This window comes from Scylla paramamosain, chromosome 19, assembly GCF_035594125.1.
Source record: "Scylla paramamosain isolate STU-SP2022 chromosome 19, ASM3559412v1, whole genome shotgun sequence".
In the NCBI taxonomy this organism is placed as follows: Eukaryota; Metazoa; Arthropoda; class Malacostraca; order Decapoda; family Portunidae; genus Scylla; species Scylla paramamosain.
Genome location: NC_087169.1, coordinates 22,216,223 through 22,223,641, shown reverse-complemented (window position 1 = coordinate 22,223,641; position 7,419 = coordinate 22,216,223). Strand labels below are relative to the sequence as shown.

General features: G+C 41.9%; 1 protein-coding gene across 2 annotated transcripts in view; it reads right to left on the bottom strand.

Annotated features, from left to right (window-relative positions):
* Positions 1-4,580, bottom strand: part of LOC135109924 (uncharacterized) — a 21,761-nt gene extending 17,181 nt beyond the window's left edge. Inside the window, exon 1 of one of the 2 annotated variants that reach the window (XM_064021823.1) lies at positions 4,376-4,580. The gene's annotated coding sequence lies outside the window, so the exon portion shown is untranslated. The remainder of the gene's footprint in view (positions 1-4,375) is intronic. The other variant, XM_064021822.1, reaches the window with a different exon arrangement.
* Between the last annotated feature and the right edge of the window lie 2,839 nt (positions 4,581-7,419).

The window sequence follows — 7,419 nt, the reverse complement described above, 5'->3', positions numbered from 1 at the left end:
AACCAGGAGGAATAGAAGAAGGAGGAGGAGAAGGACGAGGAGGAGGAGGAGGAGGAGGAGGAGGAGGAGGAGGAGGAGGAGGAGGAGAAAAGGGTATGACTAGTTTTTCAATTCGGTTTCGTAGAAGGAAGTCACGAAGAGGAAGAGAGGAAAGCATGCAAGTGAAAGTAAGAGAGAGAGAGAGAGAGAGAGAGAGAGAGAGAGAGAGAGAGAGAGAGAGAGAGAGAGAGAGGGTCCTTTTTCTATAACCTAAAGCAAATTCTGACATGACTTAACACGTTAGAAGAACACACACACACACACACACACACACACACACACACACACACACACACACACAAGGAATGCCAAATAAACAGGTCATCATACCACGCTCTCTCTCTCTCTCTCTCTCTCTCTCTCTCTCTCTCTCTCTCTCTCTCTCTCTCTCTCTCTCTCTCTCTCTCTCTCTCTAACTGACTGGCATATGCAATACCTAGGAACACAATAGTTATTTCCTCTTTCCTCCTTCAATAACTCTCTCTCTCCTCCTCCTCCTCCTCCTCCTCCTTTTCCTCCTCTTTCTCCTTCTCCTCTTCCAATTAACCTGCCCTGCCCTGAGCCATACCTTCGTTTCAAGTCCTAAATTTCTAGTATCAGCTGAAAATTTCCTTTCGTCAGCAGCGCCTCGAATAATGAAAAAGTTGAAGATTAAGATGACGTCAATTGAGTTCGTGTTTTCTTGTGATTTCTTTGGGTTTTGGTTGACGACGTAGCGAGAGAGAGAGAGAGAGAGAGAGAGAGAGAGAGAGAGAGAGAGAGAGAGAGAGAGAGAGAGAGAGAGAGAGAAAAATGGAGTGTAAGAGGATGATAATGAGATTTCAATTAACTTTCTATCAAGTAAGTTACAAATGAAAAAGAATCAGTCAGAGAGCAGAGAGAGAGAGAGAGAGAGAGAGAGAGAGAGAGAGAGAGAGAGAGAGAGAGAGAGAGAGAATCAGGTTTATAGCCATAGGCTTTCTAGTGACCTAACAAAAACTACACAAAGGAAAATGTTATATTACTTTAAAAGCAACAATTACTATTACTACTAATACTACAACTACTACTACTACTACTACTACTACTACTACTACTATTACTACTACTACTACTACTACTACTACTACTACTACTACTACTACTACTATTTTTACTACTACTACTACTACTACTACTGCTGCTACTGCTGCTACTACTACTACTACTACTACTACTACTACTACTACTACTGCCTCTACGTAACACCACACCACATCTTACTGGCGGAACACACACACACACACACACACACACACACCTTAACACACAAACAAACAAACAAACGCTTAATTGTTATGTTCTTCCGAGACATGCGACACACACAACATAAACAAACAAACGAACGAACGAACAAACAATTATTATGTTCTTCGCATACAACATAAACAAAACTAAAGAAACAAACGAGCAAACAAACAAACAACAGACAAACAAAGAGACACGCAGACAGACAGTGAGAAAAGAAAAATCAGTATTTCTATATTTCATTTTGTTACGAAGAAATAATAGTGAAGTTAGGTTGATAGTTAGGTTAAAGTTAAGTTATTAGAGTTGGGAAGAGTCTATTAAGTTCGTGAGTGAGTGTGTGAGTGAGTTAGGTTAATATTCATAGTTAGAAAGATAGCTGGTGTGTTTAATGTAACTAGTTTGTAAATGAGTGAGTGAATGAGTGAGTTAGATTAATATTTATCGTTAGAAAGATAGTTAATTTGTTAGTGAGTGAGTGAGTGAGTGAGTTGGTTAGTTAGATTAATATTTATAGTTAAAAATGCTAAGTTTAATATGAATAGTTACTTAGTTAATTATTTTCCTTGATAATTATAAACAGACAGTTAGTTTAAGATAGTTTGTCAATCAGTTAAGCCACAAAAAATACAGTTACATAATCACAATTAGCCAGACAGATAATAAGTGAATCAACACCCTTCTCTTTCTTTGTTGCGTTGAGAGAAGAAAGTGCTAAGCAAGAATGACGGAAAAACAATAAATACAGGAAGTCGGACAGAGAGAGAGAGAGAGAGAGAGAGAGAGAGAGAGAGAGAGAGAGAGAGAGAGAGAGAGAGAGAGAATGGTTATTAAACAAAAAGGATTCTTCCCATCTTCCTTCCCTTCTTTCTCTCCTTCCCCTCCTCCCTCTCCTTCTGTATCTCCCGCCTTTCTCTCTACGTGCGTGCATCCTAGTTCTCTTCCATCTCGCCCCCCCCCTTTTTTTTTTTTAGTGTGTGTGTGTGTGTGTGTGTGTGTGTGTGTGTGTGTGTGTGTGTGTACGCATACCATCACGACCACCACCACCACAAACAACAACAACAGGAAGTTCTTGTTTTTTTTTTTTTTTTTTTTTTCATTCAAGGTAAATCATAAATCTATCAAATATTGTAAAAAAAAAATGTTTCTCTCTTATTTCTTATTCTAGGAAGAGGAGGAGGAGGAGGAGGAGGGAGGAGGAGGAGGAGGAAGAAGAAGAAGAAGAAGAAGAAGTGGAGGAGGATCTGACTTTGGAAAATTTCTCTGTCTGATCTGCATGCAAGTGTGTGTGTGTGTGTGTGTGTGTGTGTGTGTGTGTGTGTGTGTGTGTGTGTGTGTGCGTGCGTGGGTGTGTGTGTAGATTTTATCATTCTGTATTGGCAAGATGAGACCGGAGGAGGAGGAGGAAGAGAAGTAGGAGGAGGAAGAGGAAAAGGATGAGGAGGAGGAGGAGGAGGAGGAGGAGGAGGAGGAGGAGGAGGAGGAGAATGAATCAAGAACAAGATAATAGTAATGAAGATGATAATCATTATTTAACGAATATCCTTTCTTCCTTCTTTCCCTACTTACTTTCTCCTCTTCCTCCTCCTCACCTTTTCTTCTGACCTCTCCTCCCTTCATTCATTCCTTTCTTTTTCCTCCCCCTTCTTTCTCACTCTTTTCCTCACCTTCATTCTTTCTTCTTCTTTCCTCACCTCCCTTTCCTTCCTTCGTTCCTCTTCCTCCTCCTCCTCTCCTCACCTTACTCTGCCTTACCTCCTCCTCCTTCCCTCTCTTTCCCTCCCACCCCATCCTTCGTCTTAACTCCCCCATTTCGTTTCCCTCATCACCCTCACCCCCTCCCCCCTCACCCTCCCTGACCCCCCATCAATAGGGTAAACCCGTGACAGTTCCCTCAAGTCTAAGGTAATGGTTACAACGTGACCTTTGACCTCCGTGGCGCCCTCTGCGGTAGTACACGTAATGTCTTCATGACCTTGACCGTGGAGGAGGAGCAGGTGGAGGCGGAGGAGGAGGAGGAATAGGAGGAGGAGGCGGAGGAGGAAGAGGAACAGGAGGAGGAGGAGTATTATAGAAGAACTAGCAGCAGCAGACTCGTACCTGTTGGTCCTTGGAGGAAGAAGAGGAGGAGGAGGAGGAGGAGGAGGAGGAGGAGGAGGAGGAGGAAGATATCATGAAGGAGGAGGAGGAGGAGGAGGAGGAAGATATCATGAAGGAGGAGTAGGAGGAGGAGGGGGACGACGATGACAACAATGATAACGAAGAAGAAGAAAAAGAAGAGGAGGAGGAGGAGGAGGAGGAGGAGGACGGGGAGGAGAACACTGAAATACTCAATGAAACACACACACACACATACACACACACACACACACACACACACGTTACTGACTGACTGAGTGATTGACTGACTGACAGCTATACAAACAGATAGACAGTTAAACACACAGACGGACAAGTTGACTGAGAAACACAGAGATATGAAGTCATGCAAACGAATAGACAAACAGTCAGGTGGGAAAATGTGTGTACAGACAGACAGACAGACAGACAGACAGACAGACAGACAGACAGATACAGAGACAGACTGACAGACAGACAGACAGACAAACAGACAAACAGGAAGCAGACAGACAGTTATGAGCAAATATTGATAATCATACACACACACACACATACACCACCACCACCACCGCCGCGGCCACCAACACCGCCGTCACTAACAACAACAACAACAACAACAACAAATAAACATAACAAACAAACCTTTTCACTCATAACACTTTCACACCTTCTCTCCCCATCACTAATTAAAGAAGCATTTAAGATAAACAACACAAACACACACACACAAACACACACACACACACACATACACACACAAGCAAGCACCCAAACTTCCGTCACACGAGAGAAAGTCATAAGAACACGAACAAAATAATATATATAAAAAAAAAGAAGAGAGAGGGAGAGAGAGAGAGAGAGAGAGAGAGAGCACCTGGTCACTTCAGAGAAACCTCACACAACACATGACACTCCTATTTAAAACTATCAAATCCACTCACTCACTCACCTTTGCTGGCAGGGGTCGGCGAGGGGACCTGTTATGAATGCATGGGAGGCAACACAGCATACGTGAGACCTCAACAGGAAACGATAGAACGACCAAAGAAAGCGTGGCTGTCCATGGAATATCAACTAGCACGGGAGAGAGACCACAGAGCAGCACATCCCCACTCGACGGCACCTGGCAAGACACTGAAGAAGGTGAAGTGTTGAGTGGGTCAGTGTGGCGTGGCGCTCTCTGCCTCACCCACCAGACGCCTTCCAGCTGACCGGTCTTCCCTCCCCCCCTCTCTCTCTCTCTCTCTTTCTCTTTTCTCCACCTCATTCCAACCTTTCCTCCTTGCCCCAAGCCTTCCATTCCTCCTTCCTGACGCATGTTTCTAGTGGTTAACGCTAGGAGTCAAAGAGGAGGGCGTAAATAGAAATAACCATGGTGTTTCTTTGTTTTGTTTTTTTTCGAGTTTGTTCCGTGTTTTTTGTTTTTTTTTTTCAAGCCACGTTTCAAAGTTTTCCTTTTTGCGCTTCTTGTTTGTCCTTCTTCAGTGGTCATGTAGCTTTCTTCCTGGACTCTTAAACGTGAAGACATATATCAGGTTTGTCTAAGATGCTGCGAAAGTTTCAAGTGCGTAAGAGTTCTTATTAGTTTGGGCTCCCTTGCCTGGGGCGCGTGGAAGAAACTGAGAGAGTTTTAGTGGGTCACTGTGACATATCGCGGGGATTTTGTTAAGATATCTTGTTATATGTTTTGTGTACGAATACTACGCTTATAACTATTTTTTTTCTCTTTTTTTTCTTTTTCTTTTTTCTCTCTCTTTTTTTTCTACCTCTCTTCTTCTTTTCGGCTCCATATGAATCACTCAGTCAGTCTTCATCATCATCATCTTCTTCTGTTTCTCTTTTTTTTTCTTATTATTTTTCTTCTTCCTCTTCTTCTTTTTGGTATTTTGCGTTATTCCCATAGCGTAAGAATTTACGTCTAGGTTCAATTGTATAAAAAGTCCTGTACACACACACACACACACACACACACACACACACACACACACACGTTAAGGTGCAAAAGCTTTCACTTAAATAAATAAGAAGTGTCGCCTGTCCTAGAGAGAGAGAGAGAGAGAGAGAGAGAGAGAGAGAGAGAGAGAGAGAGAGAGAGAGAGAGAGAGAGAGAGAGATAGTGAAAAGGTAACCTAACCATTGTGTAATATCTCAAAAACCTAAGAACAAACTTAATTGTTATTTTGTCATAAGAAGTGTAATTAAGTAACAAATATTCGCTGAAAGTCTTATTTAAATCTCAGTATTAGTGTTGATACAGGACTACTTTTCTAGGCTGCCCCTATCCAGAATAAAAGCTACCATATCTAAAAAATCTATAAATAAACTTCAATTTCACAAGATAGGTATTTAAACAAAATATATTTGGTGAAGATTTGTTTTGAATCCGAGTATTAATGTGGAAATGGGGGTACTATTTGTAAAAGACCTTTGAGATTTCGCCGCGATATTTCGTCTCACGTTTCACTTACTCTACGGGGAATGCCTGTCGCGTTTCACCAAATCTTTCTAAAAATGCTTCCCGCTCTTCCCAGTGTTGTATATTATTGACAGAGGCTATCTTAAGTGTTCCCAGAGTGTCTGGCAGCTGTCTAAGGGTTAAACGTCCAATCAGTGACTCCAGTCATCTGTACAGCTGTGTTTTTTCTAATGTAATGTCACGCATTCTGGCGCCTCATCTCAGTAACTCTTAATAGGCTGTGGTGGAAGTTACTTAGGTTTTCAAAGGTGTTTTCATGATTTTAGTGATAGTTTAATGAGTATCCTTATCATCAGTAGGAAAACAGTGGTGAGGATCTCACTAACCATCTCTGAGCCATTGAAAAAGAAAACGAGTGCAGTGAAGGCGAGACAAGCATGCTCAGCCGTAACCACGCGTTGCTTCGCACCATCCCGAGGCTACGCTCCGGGGAATGCAGTAACTGTTACGGCTTAGTGGCATCTCATTACGTGGTGACTCAATCACCGCCGTAACAAAGAAATATTCCTTGAACTTGGCGTTACACTTCAATACATCCCTGAGAAATGTCGTACGTAAAATATCGTACACTTTCTCATATAAAAGTGAGAATTGTAAGGAGAATGTACAAAATATTAAACTTTTATTGAAACACTGAAGCTGTGAATTATTCAAAGAGAATAAATGATACTAAGAGATGTGTTTTCCTGTCTCTAACACTTCAGTACCTTTCTGTGAACTACTGCACACTTACTGAAGTCAAAGTTTGCATTGATGCCGCCGTAGTCTTTGAGGCGGAAGAGGTAGGAGTCTCTGACGCCGCAGGACACAAACCAACCCTTCTTGTTGTCCACCACGCAGATCCCCGCCGCCGACCCTGCACGCAAACACACGCTAATGACACACGCAAACACACGTACGCCTCATTACTTCTGACAGAAACACACTCATATAAACACTACTTTCACAACTACTACTACCACCACTACTACTACTACTACTACTACTACTACTACTACTACTACTACTACTACTACTACTACTACTACTACTACTACTACTACTTCTAGTACTACTACTACTACTACTACTATTAGTACTACTACTATTAGTACTACTACTACTACTGTACCTACTACTACTACTATATCATGCTTAAATGTATTTCTGAATGAATGCGCATGATTTTTACACACATACACACACACACACACACACACACACACACACACACACACACACACGTAATACAAAATAATTTACAACGTGTAAATTATTTTCACCAGTACAAAGCCTCGCTGTCGCATGTGAATTGTGGGCATGTCGTGCTAATTGTGGACTTCCCTTTTAGCTTGGCTCAAAATCATGTTTGGCAGGTTGTTTTTTACTAATATTGTTTCTAGAGCTAGCATGATCATCGTTCGTTAGTATGAGGGTAAAAATAACATCAGCAGTACTATCATAACCCCCATTTATCAAGTATTCTAAAGCCTCCGACTCTTCTCTTGGACGTTATTCCGCTGGCCTCGACATAGGTG